Source organism: Hyla sarda, chromosome 5, assembly GCF_029499605.1.
Source record: "Hyla sarda isolate aHylSar1 chromosome 5, aHylSar1.hap1, whole genome shotgun sequence".
In the NCBI taxonomy this organism is placed as follows: domain Eukaryota; kingdom Metazoa; phylum Chordata; class Amphibia; order Anura; family Hylidae; genus Hyla; species Hyla sarda.
Window position 1 is genome coordinate 285,211,436 of NC_079193.1, and position 19,196 is coordinate 285,230,631.

Genomic DNA, 19,196 nt, shown 5'->3' on the forward strand with positions numbered 1-19,196 from the left:
AAAGAAATGCCACCCCACACCATTACTGACCCACTGCCAAACTGGTCATGCTGGAGGATGTTGCAGGCAGGAAAAAGTTCTCCACGGCGTCTCCAGACTCTGTCACATCTGTCACATGTGCTCAGCGTGAACCTGCTTTCATCTGGGAAGAGCACAGGGCACCAGTGGCAAATTCTCTGGCAAATGGCAAATGTCCTGCACAGTGTTGGGCTGTAAGCACAACCCCTACCTGTGAATGTTAGGCCTTCATACCACCCTCATGGAGTCTTTTTCTGACCGTTTGAGTGGACACATGCACATTTGTGGCCTGCTGGAGGTCATTTTGTGCTCCTCCTGTTCCTCCTTGCACAAAGGCTGAGGTAGTGGTCCTGCTGCAGGGTTGTTGCCCTCCTACAGCCTCCTCCACATCTCCTGATATACTGGTCTGTCTCCTGGTAGCGCCTCCATGCTCTGGACACTACGCTGACAGACACAGCAAACCTTCTTGCCACAGCTCGCATTGATGTGCCATCCTGGATTGCACTACCTGAGCCACTTGTGTGGGTTGTAGACTCTGTCTCATCCTAACACTAGAGTGAAAACACCACCAGCATTCAAAAGTGACCAAAACATCAGCCAGGAAGCATGGGAACTGAGAAGTGGTCTGTGGTCACCACTTGCAGAACCTCTCCTTTATTGGGGGGTGTCTTGCTAATTGCCTATAATTTCCACCTGTTGTCTGTTCCCTTTGCACAACAGCATGTGAAATTAATTGTAAATCAGTGTTGCTTCCTTAGTGGACAGTGGGATCTCACAGAAGTGTGATTGACTTGGAGTTACATTGTGTTGTTTAAGTGTTCCCTTTATGTTTTTGAGCAGTGTAGTTTGACCAGAGTTCAGAGTTCAGTTTTATGCTTAGGTACAGTTGAGAGAAGTGTGAAGTCTATCTGTGAGGTGATTCTGAAGGAGACCTAAGGCCTAGTCCAGCAACCACACATCTACTACCAGTTAACCTCAGTACCCAGGTGAAAGTTAAAGCCTTGCAGTAAACACTAATCCAGGGATCAATTAAAGTCAAGCTAGTCAAGTCCAAGTAACTACAGTCTAGTGTGGGTTGCTTACAAGTCAAGTCAGTTATATACAGCACAATCAACTATAAGTCCCAGCAAGCAGATAAGCTTCCCAAAGTTCACCCTGTATCTCCTTCATGCTAATCTGAGCTGTAATGGATTAAACCATCTTTCCAACCTCAGTAAAGCAAACCAGTTTTCAGTAACCTTGTGTCAGAGTGATTATTTGCCCCTTTCCTAGCACAGGAGAAGCTGGTCAACCTAGGGTGGTGTATTGGTCAACCACACCCTGGCATCACGAAAAGGTTAATTACACATTACCCTCACCCGACACCACAACAATGACAGATGCTTAATGGTATACAGGTTAAGTCACAGAAATATAAAATATTAGTAACACAGCATAAAACAGAAAAGGATGCAACGCAAATGCTACAATGATATAAGGGTATCTGACATACAATAAAACATCACAGACGCCAAAGTCATAGACATGGATGCCAGAATTCATGCTTATGGCATCCGTGTCTATGACTTAGTGTCTTGATCACGTGACTGATTGTAAAAAAAACTGGACTGACAGTGTCCATTCCAGGTTCTGTGAGGTTCAAAAGCGCACAACTTATTATTATTATTTTTGTTATTATTATGAAATGTATTTACCTTGTACCCCGTCATCTCCTGGCTGCCATATAACATACTAGGCAGCATTCTGGGAGCCCTGTCTCAATATAACCTATACCCCATAACCTACAGGAATAATGAGTGGCCAACTTTTTTGCCAATTGCACTGGCCCTTACCAGACATTCTTTTGAGCATTATCATTGGGCTTTGCCTTTTTTTGTCTGCAGACAATAATAATAATAATAATCATGTCAATGTAATTTTCAAACTGTATGGATATAACCATGACATACAATCCTCTTTGCATAAGAGCAAAATATATAAAAGGCTACTGAAGCAATTTTGCTACATAAAATAGTTATTGTAGATTATCTGACACATAAACTCTTTGATCAAAATTCCACCACACTCCTCATAAGAAATTGAAGAGTCCATAGGGCAAAAAGCAGGTTTAAGCTAAGGCAGTAAAAACAGGTGCAGAACATAACTTACAGACAGTGATAGCTGTTTATTTATTTGTTTCTTATTTATTTTCCATAGCTATTCATCGTTAATATATGACCAATATGGATTCAAAAGCAAGTTTTACAATACCGGAGTCAATGCTAATACATGTGCAGCCACTGCATTGTCCTGATGCTCTGTTTTGGGGACACAACACGTTATTTAGTGGCATGAGTAAAGGGGTGTGCCCCAAAAGGTAATATCACAACTATATTACTGTAACTTATTTGTATTAACTTTGGCTCTAGCATTGTAACACTTGCTTTTGTAATCATATTGGTTATGTATTGAAGATGAAGACTTTTGAAAAAACAAGAGATGGTAAAACATCTATCATGGTCTCTGAGGCTGCATTCACATCTGGTTTTTACATCCGGCTGGGGGAAGGGCAAACCGGGCTCTCCCGTACCCCAGTCGAACCAGCGCTGAACTCCATTCACTTTAATGAGCCGTCCGGAGTCAAACGGTGACTCCGGTCGGCTCATTTTTGACCCGTATGCGGTTTCCTGACCGGACCTAAAACCGTAGTATACTACGGTTTTAGGTCCAGTCACAAAACTGGATACGGGTCAAAAATGAGCCGACCGGAGTCACCGTTTGACTCCGGTCGGCTCATTAAAGTTAATGGAGTTCAGAGCTGGTTCGGCTGGGGTACGGGAGAACCCGGTTTGCCCTTCCCCCAGCTGGATCTGGCAACCGTAGTGTAAAAACGAGATGTGAATGCAGCCTGAGTTATGTTCTGCACCTTTTCCTACTGCCTTAGCTCAAAATGGTACACCGGTGGAAAACAATTGTTTTTCATATTAACTGTCTCTAGAAAGTTAAACAGATTTGTAAATTACTTTTATTAAAAAAATCTTAATCCTTCCAGTACTAATCAGCTGCTGTATACTACAGAGAAAGTTGAGTTGTTCTTTCCAGTCTGACCACAGTGCTCTCTGCTGACACTTCTGTCCATGTCAGGAACTGTCCAGAGTAGGAGCAAATCCCCATATCAAACCTGTCTTGATCTGGACAGTTCCTGACATGGACAGAGGTGTCAGCAGAGAGCATTGTGGTCAGACAGAAAAGAACAACTCAACTTCCTCTGTTGAGTTGTTCTTTTCTGTCTGACCACAATGCAGCTGATAAGTACTGGAAGAATTAAGTGGAAGAAGTGATTTAGAAATCTTTTTAACTTTCTGGCACCAGTTGATTTGACCTTTTTCTTTCCACTGGAGTACCCCTTTAAGCTTTTTGTTTTATGTACTTGGTCAGATTTAGACACAAGTAGAAGTAGCAAATAAAGAAACCAATTAAATGGAAGTAATATGTTATAACCTGTATATGATAACTATACTGTAAAGAAAGTGCTATAATTAATATAACCTAAATCCCAACATTTAAAAAAGTAAAATAATACCTTACTGCCATCTCACTCATGTACCCTTTATAGAAAGTGATAATAATGTAATATCTATCGATAGATAGAAAGAGAGCTAGATAGATAGATAGATAGATAGATAGATAGATAGATAGATAGATACAGCAAACAATTGGAACTCCAAACATGGTGAAAAATGCTGTGGTCTTTATTCACACAAACATGAAAGGTGACATTTTGGCTCGCCCAGCCATTTTCAAGGCATGTGAATGACTAGATGAGACAGCCAAAACCTCACCATTCGTGTTGGTGTGAGAATAAAGACCACAGATTTTTTTCACCTTATTTAGAGTGCCATTGCCTATTCCTTTGCCGTATGTATGGCAGATGCATGACCTGGATGTGCTGCTCTCCTTTGGAATTGTAGGTAGATAGATAAATAGATAAATGTATCCATCTATAAAATAAAAATATAATTGAAAAATTATTTGTTAAAAATAAAGATTGAGTTTTCATTTGTTTATGATTTCCTTGGCACATATTGCATATGTGTAATATTTATTAGAGCATTTTTAAATATGTATCTGGATCCATTGCTACTTTTTTTTATGTCATATTATCCCCTGACATTGTTTCTTATGCTTCATTAAGTAATTTTATCAAGAAGTTCAAGTGTACATGGTTGACAGCCTGTGCTTTAATTAATGAATACCTGTCTGCGGGGCTAGGGAGGACATGCACAGTGCTGGCATATTGCCACGAGTTTCTTAAAATCACCCACTTGGAAAGGGACATGTGGTGCTGTAAAACGCTGCACAGAAGGATCAAACAAATTTAGCAAAATTGGACTTAATGTAGCCAGTTATTTCATTATTTTTAGGATACATTATACAGATTGAAATGACTTAAGGAGTATGTGAATCTCATGAAGAAATTATAGCAGAATAAATAAATAATTGAAAATATTTTAGCATTTAGTTATATAAAATATTAGTAATGAAATCCATCTCCTTATTGTTCCTAACACTTACTATTGTATGTATTATCATAGGAGATCTCTAATATTTCTTAAAACCCTCATAAGAAGTTAAAACAGGGAGAAATTTGCTGGTTCACAGACACATTCTAAATGTCATGTAGCATCAATTAGATCCTTTATTCAAAGCAACAGACATGTTTCAAAGCCTGGTTTAGCTTCTTCATCGGGTAGAGCTACTTGGACAAATCTGAAGCAATCTTACACTGTCTAATATACACTTTCCAAGAATTACACAGTTTTAGTAAAACCTATGTCTCTATATTAAAAATTTAGAAACTTATACATTAAATGGGCAGACTATTCTAAACACCTTTGCACTGTAATACCATGACTTGCCACCTTTTACTGATCCACATATCTGGCACTTGTACTGTACAATTAGAGTACTGTCTATCGCGTATACTATCTGTTATATGAAGCACTTATTCAGTGAGTTTGGCTGTTCACATCAAATAACCTTCCTCCTACCTTCAGTATCTAGTAGTCATTTACCATCACATTGTCGAAGTTTTCATATTCCCTCAAAATTGTGATAATACATCCTGATGTGCATTAATAGGACAGATCAATTTTTCCCATGGGCAGGGCTGTAATAAGTCTCCATGGAACTCACAAGCAAAACCAACAGGGGTTGTTCAGCCCTAAAAAAATACCATTTTCTAAGGGTTACATAAAAACTAAAATAAAGGCATATTCACTTTCTCCAATCCTTCACAAGTGCCGATCAGAAGTCTTCTGGTCCCAGCTGCTCAATGCTATTTACTAGTTCCTGTAAAACATCAACCCCACAGGACCTTCCCATACAGACAATCTTTGTCCGAGACATGACTTCTTTTTTTTGTTGTTATGTCACCCTGAGACAAAATAAATTATTGGGGGGCTGGACAAACCCCTATAAATGTAGCTCTACCCATCAGTGCAATTATTCAGAAGCCACCATTCTGTCTTTTGTGTCTTGTCCTCTTATTCTTAGACTCCTAATTCTCAGATTTTCAGTTAAATGGGCACTGTCCAAAAAGAAAAAAACTTTTGAATGAGCCAGGAAAATGCATGCTTAAAGGGGTACTCCGCTGCTCATATTTTGAAACAAACTGTTCCGAACGCTGGAGCGGCACTGGGAGCTCGTGATATCACAGTCCTGCCCCCTCATTACATCACACCCGCCCCCTCATTGCAAGTCTATGGAAGGGGGCATGATAAACATCATGCCCCCCATAGACTTGCATTGAGGGGGCAGGGCCTGATGTCATGAGGGGAAGGGGCTATCATGTCATGAGCTCCAAACGCTGAGCAGCGGAGTACCCCTTTAAACCCTTATCTCCCGGCTTTGTGTCACCGGAACACCGGAACAGACATACAATGTTAGTCTATGGGGCTGTTCAGGTCTTATAGACACAGAGCAGGGAGAGGAGAGTGTATCAGTACACTTCTATCGACTCTTTTTCTCGTCATTGGCCAGGGGCTGAACACTCACATTACACATTACAACAATATAGTACAAAAAAAATTTAGTGTGAAAAATTTGCATTAATAAGGGACATCTTGAAGGGTGTAAATGCTCACTTCAACACTAGTTTTAGAAAGCTTTTTAATGTGCAAAAGCTTTTAAAGCTATTAGAATGTTTAATTGAATTAAGCATTAACACATGAATGAAGAAACAAGCAGTTCTAAAATAATCACATTTATCACCACTTTTAACACTCCACTATATTTACATAGTCCATACATTATTAATAGCAGTTTCAAATCAATAAAGACATATCTGCAATTCTTATTTGTATTAGTATTGAAGAAATAAAACCATTTTTAAGTATGAAGGACATAATGATTCAATGTGATATCAGCAAATCTGCAGCATATTTATGTACATGTTGCTGGACAATTTATAAATATGTTGCAACCTAGGAAAAATCTGTGCAGCTGATGTAGGCTGTCGTACACACTATCATGTGGGTAGAAAATAAAGTGATTGGTTAGGTGTAACGGTGTTGTCAGGTCTGTGGGCATATGAAGTAAAAAATGAGGAGACATGTTATCAAAGAGTAATATCTATTTTTTCCATATGTGCAAATTCTACAATCCTTAAAGTGTACTTGTCATTTCACAGGAAAAAAAAAAGTATGCTTTTATACGTTACTACCTAGGTCATGCAGTTTCTTTACATGTCACTTGTTTATGTGTCTAGCTTCTGTATTTGACTCACAGATCCATGCTTTCTGCTGCTCAATAATTCTGACATCCACTACTCAGGAAGGGGCATGTCCGAAGCAAGCATTGAGCCTACCCTCAATCACCATATATTCACTTTCTCCCTGAGTCTGCTGTGCAGTGCTGCCTCTCTATATCCAATCACTGCAGGCTGCTCTTTAATCCCTTTCTCTCTGTATTCATTCTACAGTCTGATAGGACAGGAGTGAGCACAGAGGAGGGCTAGGCCCCTCCTCACTGGACTTTATCCCTGCCTGTACTTCAGCTGGGACAAAGACGATGCTGCAGCCAGACAGGGTTATGTTCTAGATGGTATGGGATTCCTAGTGGTGTTTTTTCTAAGAGAAAATGTTCTTAGAAAGCCTAATGTTTTGCCAAGATGTACAACATATAAAAACTTTTTGAATTTGATAGTTTACATTTTAACAATGTCCAGACTAGCACGTTTCAGTACCATACATTATAGAACCTATCTGAATAATGTCGCAAGGCTGTAAAATGCACCGCTCCATCAAATTCATCCATAGTGTTAATGTAGAGGAAGCCTAAAACTCCTATTAAGCATTTACAAGTTGCTTTTTTTTTAAGGGATATGTAATGACAAATGGCGGTCTGGTCATAAATAATTGCGAACAAGTCCTATATCGTAGTCAACACTCCACTCAACTCATCAGATATTTAATGGCGGCCCCCAGACCTCTATACATTTTTTTCTCCTCTGTAGTTTGGTAGAGTCCCACCTGCCATATTTTTCTGCATATGTTGCTACATATTTTCCTATCCAATCAGTAGGTAGAAAAATCAGCTGCAGCAAATACACAGCAAAATAAAGCACATGTGGCCTTACCCTTAAAGTATAGAGGTCTTTCTCCATCCTGTATTAGACTTACATTTAAATGTTTTTCTTGGTTAACAAAAATTTGAAAAAAGAGAAAGAATGTATGGGAACCATAACAGATAGAATATTTTTTGGGATTAGAGATACACAGCGACTTTGGCCATGTGACATTAAGATCACAATGTCACTCTGTTCAATCACAACTTACTAAAGTATATATAGAAAAGATGTGATCTGCAACTATTACACAATGGTCATTGGGCCATCTCTCTCCAAGGGACCCACAGCAGCCGCATGGTCTACTGTATGGTACAGACACCCTTGCTTCACACATTTAGCAAGTTCAAGTTATCATACAGTTACTAATCTCTTTTTTTTGTAGGAATGAACAAGAAATCATTAAAAATTCTATAATCCTTCAGAGACTCAAGTAATTTACAGCACAAGTAACTTTTCCCATTTTCTATTACAATTCTAATAATAATAATTAAAAGATAGGGAACTGCTATATAGTAACTGACATTTGTTTAAGTAAAGAGAATTATTCTTTTTCTGTTTTTCAATTAAGGTATGCATATGATTTGGTAAAACCCATTATGGGAAGATAAAGATTTTAAAGCGGTAAATTTCTTAGAAATGGTGCAAGGAAAAGGGAAGCAGTATATTTTTCTGTACAGCATGCTGGAGGGGGGTTATTTTTTTTACCCTGGGATGATTTGTTTTTATCGGTGATGATTGGTTTTAATCAGACTTTATGATCACTTTATACACCATTTTTCTGGGATGTGATCAAAAAACACAATTATGAGGTTTGTGGTTCTTTTATGTTAAAGCCTTTCACCATGTGATAAATACACGTTATTTATCATACAATAGCAAGGAGCCTCTAGAACCCTCTCGGGGCCACCTCTAGCCTAGATGCAAGATGAGATATGATTGGTCATGTAGACATGACATCCTGTGGACATGATGTTGTAGCAGCCCTGTAGCTCCTGCACAGTAATACATTTCTGTAGCTGGCTCACCTATAATGCCATTGGTGATAAATCTGGTACCAGGCAGGTCAATGAAGTGTTACAATTAATAGGAAGCCATTGTGGTGTGTGCAGGTGAGCATTATCATTCTATCATGCTATGGAAGGTAACACATGTGGCAGCAGGATGTCCTGCAGAAATCTCAGAGCTGTTCTTATTCCTCATATAAATCACTGAGCTGTTAGAGTCATTCATATCATTACAAGGGGTGACTGACTGTCGTATGCAATGGCTCCCCAGATTATCACATCAGCAGTCGGGGCAGTGTTTCACACAACAGCAAAGGTGGGATTAAACCAGCTACCATGAGGCCTCTATACTCCATCCCGACTGTTGTTGGATCCCAAACAAACCCTGTATTTGTCGCTAAAGATTATAGGATTCTGGTCTGTAGCAGTCCAGGTTTCTTGCCTACTATACCACTGCAAATTGAGGCAACGATAACTTGCTGTCAAAGGCAGGGCATGCAGTGGATGCCATGACACCAAATTTCCTTCTGCTAAGCACCTGGAATTTGTCTGGGCAGAGACAGGGGTGTGTAATGCAGGTGCCACATCTGTCTGCATAGTAAACAAGGAAACAATGGAAGCTGGTTATGCTTGTTAGTGGATCAAAAGATCCGCTCTACTGGTGGTCTGTCTGGCCATCTGGAGCCTGCTTTCTGTTTGTGCCCTCACATATTCATTGCTCCCAACACCTCCTTGAACAGAACTGGGCAGAATGTATTTGAGTATGCTGTAGAGGCATGTTTTGCAGTCATTGATCTCTTATCAAGAGGTACACTGCCCAAAGGTAGCATCTGAGAACCTTTTTATATAAGTCAGTGGGGGAAGCACAAGTATGCCTTCTTGTGGCAAGACTCAGTGTATAGTTAGACCACACCTGTAATTAATTATATATTTGCCTGACATATAACTGCTTGCTGAGTTTTGGCAATAAGTGTATAAAAGTAAAAGTAAAAAAAAAAAGGGAAATACAAATGTAGCAGCTGTTTACTAGAGGACGAAGGGCATAAATGTAATCCCTGTGCCCACCCCCAGTATATGGAGCGCACTTAACTTTGATCATGGTGTCAAAAGGCTTAATGGATATGTCTGGCATTAAGCCTTTCGATGCAGTGATTAAAGTTAAGTCTAAGGCTAAGTTTCCACTTGTTTTTTTTCTGGCAGTTTTTGGAAAACTGCCACTGCAGTTTTTTAACGAAAGCCAGAAGTGTATTCAAAAGGAATAGGACTTATAAAGGAAGACCTTACACTTCGCCATTAAGGATCCACTTCTAACTTTGGCTCAGAAACTGCAGTGATAGTTTTCCAAAATCTGCCAGAAAAAAAAACAAGTGGAAACTTAGCCTAAAAGTGCTGAAAATCACTTGTTGGTAGCTTAGGGAAGCTGGTCGGGACCACTCAGTAATAGTACTCTTATGGAGGCTAAAAAATTGTTTAAAAAAATGTGGCATTGCCACATGGGATAATGTCTGTCACATCATATACAGAAAAAAATAATAGAAAGTAAAAAATGAGCCCTCATTTATCCCTGTATTTGGAAAAATTAAATAGTTTTAGGGGTCAGAAGAGGAGAATTTTTTAGTAAAAGTAGTAAATAAAGCAAAACCTATGTAAATTGGATATTATTGTAATCTTATAGGCTACACGATAAAGATTATGGCCCTCATTTACTAAGAGTGTTGTGTAGGTTTCTTTGTGGGTTTTAATTCCCTACAATTTATTTTCCTTTGTATTTACTAAGGTTTCCCTACATTTTCCACTTTCCCTACACTTTGCTTTTTTTCACATGCTCTGATCTGTAGGGTTTTCCTCAGCTGAAATCCACCACATTTTCTGTGGAAACCTTAGTAAATATGTTGGGTTTTTGTAAAAATGTTGGGAGCATGCCCCTTTTCGGAGACTACACCCCTTTCCGAGCGGCCACGCCCCTTTTCCAGATTTTCTTGGCAAAATGGAGAGTTAGTCTGTTTTTTTTCAATTCTGGAGCAAATTCAAAACATGTCGGGTTTGCAATAGTAAATGAGGGCCTATGTGTCATTTTTACTGAAAATTCTCTGTCTATAAATGGAAGCCCCCAAAACGGCAGTTTTGTTTTTTCAATTTTGCCCCACAATTTTTATTTTTGTTTCCCTGTATATTTTTTGATAAAATTAGATCTAATGACAAAAAAAAGCCCATTTTGTTCTGTAGGTGGAAAATTGAAAACGTTTGGTCTGTGAGAAGGCAAGGAGGGAAAAACATAAGTGCAAAAAAAAAAATAAAAAAATCCCTGTGTCCTTAAAGGGTTAAAATCATATTAATTAAAACAAGCTTACCTCTTTAAAAAAGACCATGTGGGAGATTTATCAAAACCTGTCCAGAGGAAAGTGGTGCAGTTGCCCATAGCAACCAATCAGATTACTTCTTTCATTTTTTCCAGGCCATTTTAAAAATGATAGAAGCGATCTGATTGGTTGCTATGGGCAACTGGGCAACTTTTCCCCTGGACAGGCCAGACTTTATCCAGACCAGATTTTTTTAATGACAATTTTTTTAGAAGACCACCCACGCAGAAGACCACTGTAATTTTGGGTGGTCACTTCAAAAAGGTTTAATTCTAAATAAGCCACAGAATTTTTGAGATTCTGTTCCATGCAGCAATAAAACAAACTGGAAATTTTGGGTCTAAAGATTTGGGTCTTTGTAGTTCTTTCCTGTCTGACCACAGTGCTCTCTGCTGACACCTCTGTTTGTATCAGGAACTGTCCAAAGCAGAAGAAAATCCCCATAGCAAACCTCTCCTGCTTTGGACAGTTCCTGACACCGACAGAGATGGCAACAAAGAGCACTGTGGTCAGACTAGAAACAACCACGCAACTTCCCCAGCTGATAAGTACTGGAAGGATAAAGATTATTTAATATAAATAATTTACAAATCTGTTTAACTTTCTGCCACCAGTTGATTTAAAAATATTTGGTTTTCTCCGGATTACCCTTTTAATATTCATTGATACATAAGTGCTGGGCGGCTGTACCACTGGCATCCTAAACAGACAGAGAGGTCAGACTGGCATCCTCTTTCCATCAACCCTAACTGCACACAGGGAAAATGTCACCCCAGCTACACCCCTGAGAAAAAAAGCTTGTACTATCTGATGCCATATAATAAGGATACAGTACTATGTTATGTGTGAAATTTGTTATACCTAAAATGTGTGTCATATTTGACTAAATCCTGGAATGAAATGGCATTTGCATAGAACAATAAAAAAATAACATATTGTAATGATTTAATTTAATTTACTTAATAAATTCCACAAAATCATACTTGCACATTTTTTAGGACATCCTAGTTACATGTTCTTTGATCATGTTTCAGGCATAATATTTGATCATAATACATATGGCTTTAATTTTGGGTTATCATTGTGACAGTAATAGCTTCAGAAATAAGAGTATACTCTGTACATATTCTTCACATGTATCCTCTGCCTGCTGCACCATTCATCAAACCAAACTTTACATCTGTCTTTATCTTAACTGTGCCTCTTATCGAAAAAAGAGATTCTCAGTGTAGTGTCTGAGGTGTTCACTATGTTCCCTAGCCATGAGCTTATCTACACCCCGAAATTTACTTCTGACAGGTCACTTTTTGCTCACAGGTCATTTTTTAAAATATTTAATATATAACCTTTACTTTTCCAATTATTTTATACAGTGGAGTTTGGTAATAGAACATATTCTATACAAAAACATACAGGCATAGTCGTAAATGTTGGCACCCCGAAAATTTTTCAAGAAAATTAAGTATTTATCGCAGAAAAGGATTGCAGTAACACATGTTTTGCTATACACATGTTTATTCCCTTTGTGTGTATCGGAACTAAACCAAAAAAGGGAGGAAAGAAAAAGCAAATTGGACATAATGTCACCAAACTCCAAAAATGGGCTGGACAAAATTATTGGCACCCTTTCAAAATCGTGGATAAATAAGATTGTTTCAAGCATGTGATGCACCTTTAAACTCACCTGGGGCAAGTAACAAGTGTGAGCAATATAAAAACCACACCTGAAAGCAGGTAAAAAGGAGAGACATTCACTTAGTCTTTGCATTTTGTGTCTGTGTGTGCCACACTAAGCATGGACAACAGAAAGAGGAGAAGAGAACTGTCTGAGGACTTGAGAAACAAAACTGTGGAAAAATATTAACAATCTCAAGGTTACAAGTCCATCTCCAGAGATCTAGATTTGCCTTTGTTCACAGTGTGCAACATTATCAAGAAGTTTGCAACCCATGACACTGTAGCTAATCTCCCTGGGCGTGGACGGAAGAGGAAAATTGATTAAAGGTGTCAATGCAGGATAGTCCGGATGGTAGATAAGCAGCCCCAAACAAGTTCCAAAGATATTCAGGCTGTGCTACAGGCTCAGGGAGCATCAGTTTCAGCGCAAACTATCCGTCGACATTTAAATGAAATGAAACGCTATGGCAGGAGACCCAGGAGGATCCCACTGCTGACACAGATACATAAAAAAGCAAGACTTCATTTTGCCAAAATGAACTTAAGTAAGTCAAAATCCTTCTGGGACAAAATCTTGTGGACAGATTAGACCAAAATAAAGCTTTTTGGTAAAGCACATCATTCTACTGTTTACCGAAAACGGAATGAGGCCTACAAAGAAAAGAACACAGTACCTACAATGAAATATGGTGGAGGTTCAATTATGTTTTGGGGTTGTTTTGCTGCCTCTGGCACTGGATGCCTTGAATGTGTGCAAGGCATCATGAAATCTGAGGATTACCAACGGATATTGGTCGCACTGTAGAGCCCAGTGTCAGATAGCTGGGTTTGCATCTGAGATCTTAGGAATTCCAGCAGGACAATGACCCCAAACATACGTCAAAAAGTACCCAGAAATGGATGGCAACAAAGTGCTGGAATGTTCTGAAGTGGCCAGCAATGAGTCTAGATCTAAATCCCATTGAACACCTGTGGAGAGATCTTAAAATTGCTGTTGGGAAAAGGCGCCTTCCAATAAGAGAGACCTGGAGCTGTTTTCAAAGGAAGAGTGGTCCAACATTCCGGCTGAGAGGTGTAAGAAGCTCATTGATGTTTATGGGAAGCGACTGATTTCAGTTATTTTTTCCAAAGGGTGTGCAACCAAATATTAAGTAAAGGGTGCCAATAATTTTGTCCAGCCCATTTTTGGAGTTTGGTGTGACATTATGTCCAATTTGCTTTTTTCCCTCCCTTTTTTGGTTTAGTTCCAATACACACAAATGAATAAACATGTGTATAGCAAAACATGTGTTACCGCAATCCTTTTCTGTGAGAAATACTTCATTTTCTTGAAAAACGTCAGGGGTGCAAACATTTATGGCCATGACTGTAGCAACACATTTCTTAAAGAATGTCTTATTTTACCCTTTAAAATCTGGAATTATTTCATATGTCAATGACCAAATAGTTTTCAGCTTATTCATGCAAGTGCATATATATACATATATATATATATATATATATATATATATATATATATATATATATATATAGAGCCCCTTTGTTATATTATAACTTCCTAAAAGCTTGATCTGTACAAATATGTGATAGGTCACCGAGAAATGTATAGCCCTATAGATTGCTTATTTAAAAATATAAAACATTACAATAATAAACAACAACAGAACAATAATACAAACAACATACACCTGTATAGTATGTACAACAAATTGTCCATATTAGTCTATAAATGTCCATCAAAATATAAGGGCTGTAATATACCTCTGTGTGCCTTCAGTTTCACATTTTCAGATTTTCTTTTCTTTCTGTTCTGAATTCTTACATGGAATACAACAGAAGTAAAATATAAGCTGTATTATAAATGTATTCTTGCCTAGAAGCAGTTGCTTTAGGGAAAATATTTCTGTAATATGGTGATGTACAGTGGTACCATTTGGCAGCACACTGAGGATTCTGGGATGATTTTCTGGCTGTTGTAATTTTATTTGAATTGAATAGTTGAATATGATAAGTTTATTACAACATTGTGTCCTGTTATTTACTGCCTATGTAGCACAGAAACAATACATTTAATGACATTATTGGTTCATTTTAAGATTTTGTTATAAATCTTCAATGAGAATTTTCTTTCTTTTTTCAGATGATCCAGATTCAGACATTAAGTATTCATCTGATACGAAAGGTAAGTAATACTATAAGATGTTATATGTAGATTGCAGCTGCTCTTTTCTGTGGTTGACAATAGTGACATTATCTGGTCTTCATAAAAAGTGTATGGAGCTTATGGAAAAGAGTATGGTTTCATACAAAGCTTCTCTTGTATTAACAACCAGAACATGAAGAGTCACATTAGTGGTTGAAGCAAATTCTTAAAAAAAAAAAAAAATATAATAATAATAATAATAATAATAATAATATATATATATATATATATATATATATATATATATATATATACATATACATACAGCCTGTGTAAATTGAAATACTGGCAACAAAATCGGTCTACTACACTTTTGAGAAAAGACGGTTCACAAGTGCCACTTTTTGCTTCAGATTTGGTGCAGCAGATTTTGCTGCCCTTGACGTCAATGGATAGAAAAATCTGCTACAGCAGTTCTGCAGCAGAAAATATGCACATGTGAACTGACCCGAAGGCTAGGTTTACAGCTGCATTAGTTGCTCAGTTTCCAACCACCATCGCAGAATCCATTCAAATTGCGGAAGTAAAAAAAAAAAACTTTGCATGCAGTATTTATCTGTCGTGCGAGACTTGTGCAAAATGATGAGCACAAATGAAAAACCAGATGGACCCCATAACAGTCAACAGGGTCGGTTGGGCTCCCATCATCTTCATTGTGAAGTGGTCCAGCCTGGTGCCAAAAAGAGTCTGCGATGGATGCCCTGAATGGAGCTTCTGACACAGATGTGAGCCCAGCTTTAGTGTATGTTCACACGTACTGTGCATGCTGCAGATTTTATGCAAGCTGATTGGTTGCTATGGGCAACTGGGAAATTTTGCCTCTTTACAGGTTTTGATAAATCTCCCCCAATGTATTTTACTTTCTCACTTATGTTTTCTTTAGAAATGGTACAAAAAGTATCAGTACTCCAAGGGTGTGCAAACTTTTGGGCACAATTGGAGAGGCTTAAAGGACATTTGCACTCACTGCTTATAGGTATTAGAGTCTGCCACAAATTGCACATTTTTTCTGCAAAATACAAAAAGATGCCTGTGGCTCCCTCTGAGCATGGTATGTCTGTGTGCCTGGCTCTGTCCCATCCCCCCCTCCACACACACACAGTCAGCCATGTGGCGGCCGCTATGGCTGCTGCAGCAGTAGTTCTGCACCTGAACATGACGTATACCAATGGCACTATGCTGTTTTCTGATATGACCATAATTTTTGCCCTGAAGCTAGAATAACATTAAAAAAGGCACAACAGGAATCAAGTATGCTTCTAAACAACTCGAGAGCACTGCAACAGGATGTCACAAGAATGGGGAAGATTATAGAGGAACTGTTTTCACTGAATTCCTATACCACGAAACAGCTGCTACAATATTCTGGAATATTCTTTCTCAAGGTTCTGTTTGCATCAGAATTTCAGAACAGGGATCCTGTCCTCTATGACTCTCACATGCTTAGGCTACTTGGACTGCTGTCATAAGATGCATTTTTTATGCATTGTTGCTTCTTTAAAGGGGTACTCTGGTGAAAAACTTTTTTTTTTCTTAATCTACTGGTGCCAGAAAGTTAAACAGATATGTAAATTACTTCTGTTAAAAATCTAAATCCTTCCTGTACTTATTAGCTGCTGAATACTGCAGCGGAAATTCTTTTCTTTTTGAAACACAGAGCTGTCTGCTGACATCATGACCACAGTGCTCTCTGTTGACATCTCTGTCCATTTTAGGAACTGTCCAGAACAGCATATGTTTGCTATGGGGATTTCCTTTTACGCTGGCAGTTCCTAAAATGGACAGAGATGTCAGCAGAGAGCACTGTGCTCATGATGTCATCAGACAGCTCTGTGTTTCAAACAGAAAAGAATTTCCACTGTAGTATTCAGCAGTTCATAAGTACAGGAAGGATTAAGATTTTTTTTAATAGAAGTAATTTACAAATCTGTTTAACTTTCTGGCACCAGATGATTTAAAAAAAAATAAAAAAAGTTTTTCACCAGAGTACCCCTTTAAGTAAAAGAGGAAGACATTTAAGCATTTAAAAGCAACATTCAACAAGGAAATATTTAGGGGACTAACTCATCTCATTGTACCACGTGGCTTATCTTATGGACTTTATTTAGACTTTTTAAATTGTCTTAATGTGCTTTTACTAGGTATTGTTTTGATATATATATATATATATATATATATATATATATATATATATATATTACTTAATTGTTCCATAAAGTACTTCATATTTAGTTTTTGATTTAATTAAGTAATTCATTAATTAATTAATTTATTTATTTATCCTTTATGTTCGCTTTTCAGCACTTGCCGAGTAAATAAGTGATATATCTAATATAACACTATTATTTTACTTGACTTATATATTTTGTATGTGTTGAATCTGCATTAAAAAATATCAATGAAAACTATTAAACCAGAAATTTTCATTGTGCAAAAAGAAGTGAAAGGTAGTTCAGCAGCACAATTCTTGTAATCCATGTAAAAATCCATCATCTTTATTAAGTCATAAAAATATGTATATCAATTCCACACAACATAAAAACACTATACATAAGGCCTGACGCGTTTTGGTACTACAACCTTAACCATGGGTCTATGATTAAGGTTGTAAGACCGAAACACCTCAGGCCTAATGAGTAGTATTTTAATGTGGTACGGATTTGATTTAAATATATTTATGACTTCACTTAATAAACAAGATAGATTTTTACCTGGAATGATGGTGCCTACCTTTAACTTCTATTGGACATTGACTCTGGCAAGTGCTCGTGGCCTATTCATGCAGACGGTTACTGTAGAAGTGGTGAGAGATGGTTTATATCTTCCTTAGAAATATTTAGTGGAAAAAATTAGAGCTCCGACAAATATATCTGCCCCCAACCAAGCACAGAGACAACTGACTAGGTCTAAAAAAAAAATATCTAATATGTAAAATGCTACCTGTGATATATAAAGTTCAATAAATAATACAATATCCTTATGCTATGCCAGTGATGCAGCAGGTAAAAGGAATACAAATTTTCGACATTTTTAAATGCCAATGACCTCTTTGTCAGGATTCTCAGGAAGACTCCATTTTCAGCTAAGCTGGTAGAACATTAAATAAAAGCAGAAATTAGTAGGAAATGAGACGTAGAATGTAAGAAAAGAATGGCTGACTCTTACCCAAATGAGGACAGAGGGATCATTGCATTAGCCTGGTAAAAGCCTTTGTGGTATATGATACCGAGTTCTGTTTTTGAAAGAAAAGAATCAATTTGCTCTTCATATTAAGTTATTTTCTGTAATATGGGTGAATTCAGAGTAGAGATATGTATGCGGAATGTAAGTGGTTATTCTTCAGATATCACCATTTACCTCTGTTTCCGAAAATACAAGTTTACAAGAAGAGCTTGAATCTTCCTTTTTTCTTTTTATTCTATAAAAATTAGTGCAGACATAGAATTTACCGTATTTTTCGCCGTATAAGACGCACTTTTTCTTCCCCAAAACTGGAGGGAAAATGTTGGTGCGTCTTATACGGCGAATACACCCCTATCGCGGTGGTCCCTGCGGCCATCAACGGCAGGGACCCGCGGCTAATACAGGACATCACCGATCGCGGTGATGCCCTGTATTAACCCTTCAGATGCGGCGATCAAAGCTGACCACCGCGTCTGAAGGGAAAGTGACACTAACCCGGCTGTTCAGTGGGGCTGTTCGGGACCGCCTCGATTTCACCGCGGCGGTCCCGAACAGCCCGACTGAATAGCCGGGTTAGTGCTTACAGGACACCGGAAGGGACCTTACCTGCCTCCTCAGTGTCTTCTCCTTTCAGGGATCCCCTGTATGCCGGCACTCTCCTTCCTCGTCATCACGTCGTCGCGTCGTACGACGTGATGACGGCGATGGAGAGCGAGGATACCTGGCCGGCAGCAGAGACGTTCCGGAGCGACGGGAACACGGCGACAGCGATGGAGCAACATCCAGGGCAGCGGTGATGGGTCGGGAGCGGCGGGGACACGTGAGTATTACCTCCTATGCAGTGGTTTTCAATCTGCGGACCTCCAGATGTTGCAAAACTACAACTCCCAGCATGCCCGGACAGCCGTTGGCTGTCCGGGCATGCTGGGAGTTGTAGTTTTGCAACATCTGGAGGTCCGCAGGTTGAAGACCACTATTAGGTTCATAATCTTTATTTTTTTAGGTTTTGCACCTATAAATTGGGTGCGTCTTATACGCCGGTGCGTCCTATAGGGCGAAAAATATGGTAATTGCCAATGGCAACACTGCCATGTAAGAAGTATCTATTATTATAAATGGCCCATGGTGTGTTCAGCCCTGTT

At 38.5% G+C, this 19,196-nt stretch overlaps 1 protein-coding gene across 2 annotated transcripts in view; it reads left to right on the forward strand.

Annotated features, from left to right (window-relative positions):
• SNTG1 (syntrophin gamma 1) overlaps positions 1-19,196 on the forward strand; it is a 647,197-nt gene that overhangs the window by 214,218 nt on the left and 413,783 nt on the right. For both annotated transcript variants that reach the window (XM_056521890.1, XM_056521891.1), the window contains exon 2: positions 14,809-14,850. The gene's annotated coding sequence lies outside the window, so the exon portion shown is untranslated. The remainder of the gene's footprint in view (positions 1-14,808; positions 14,851-19,196) is intronic.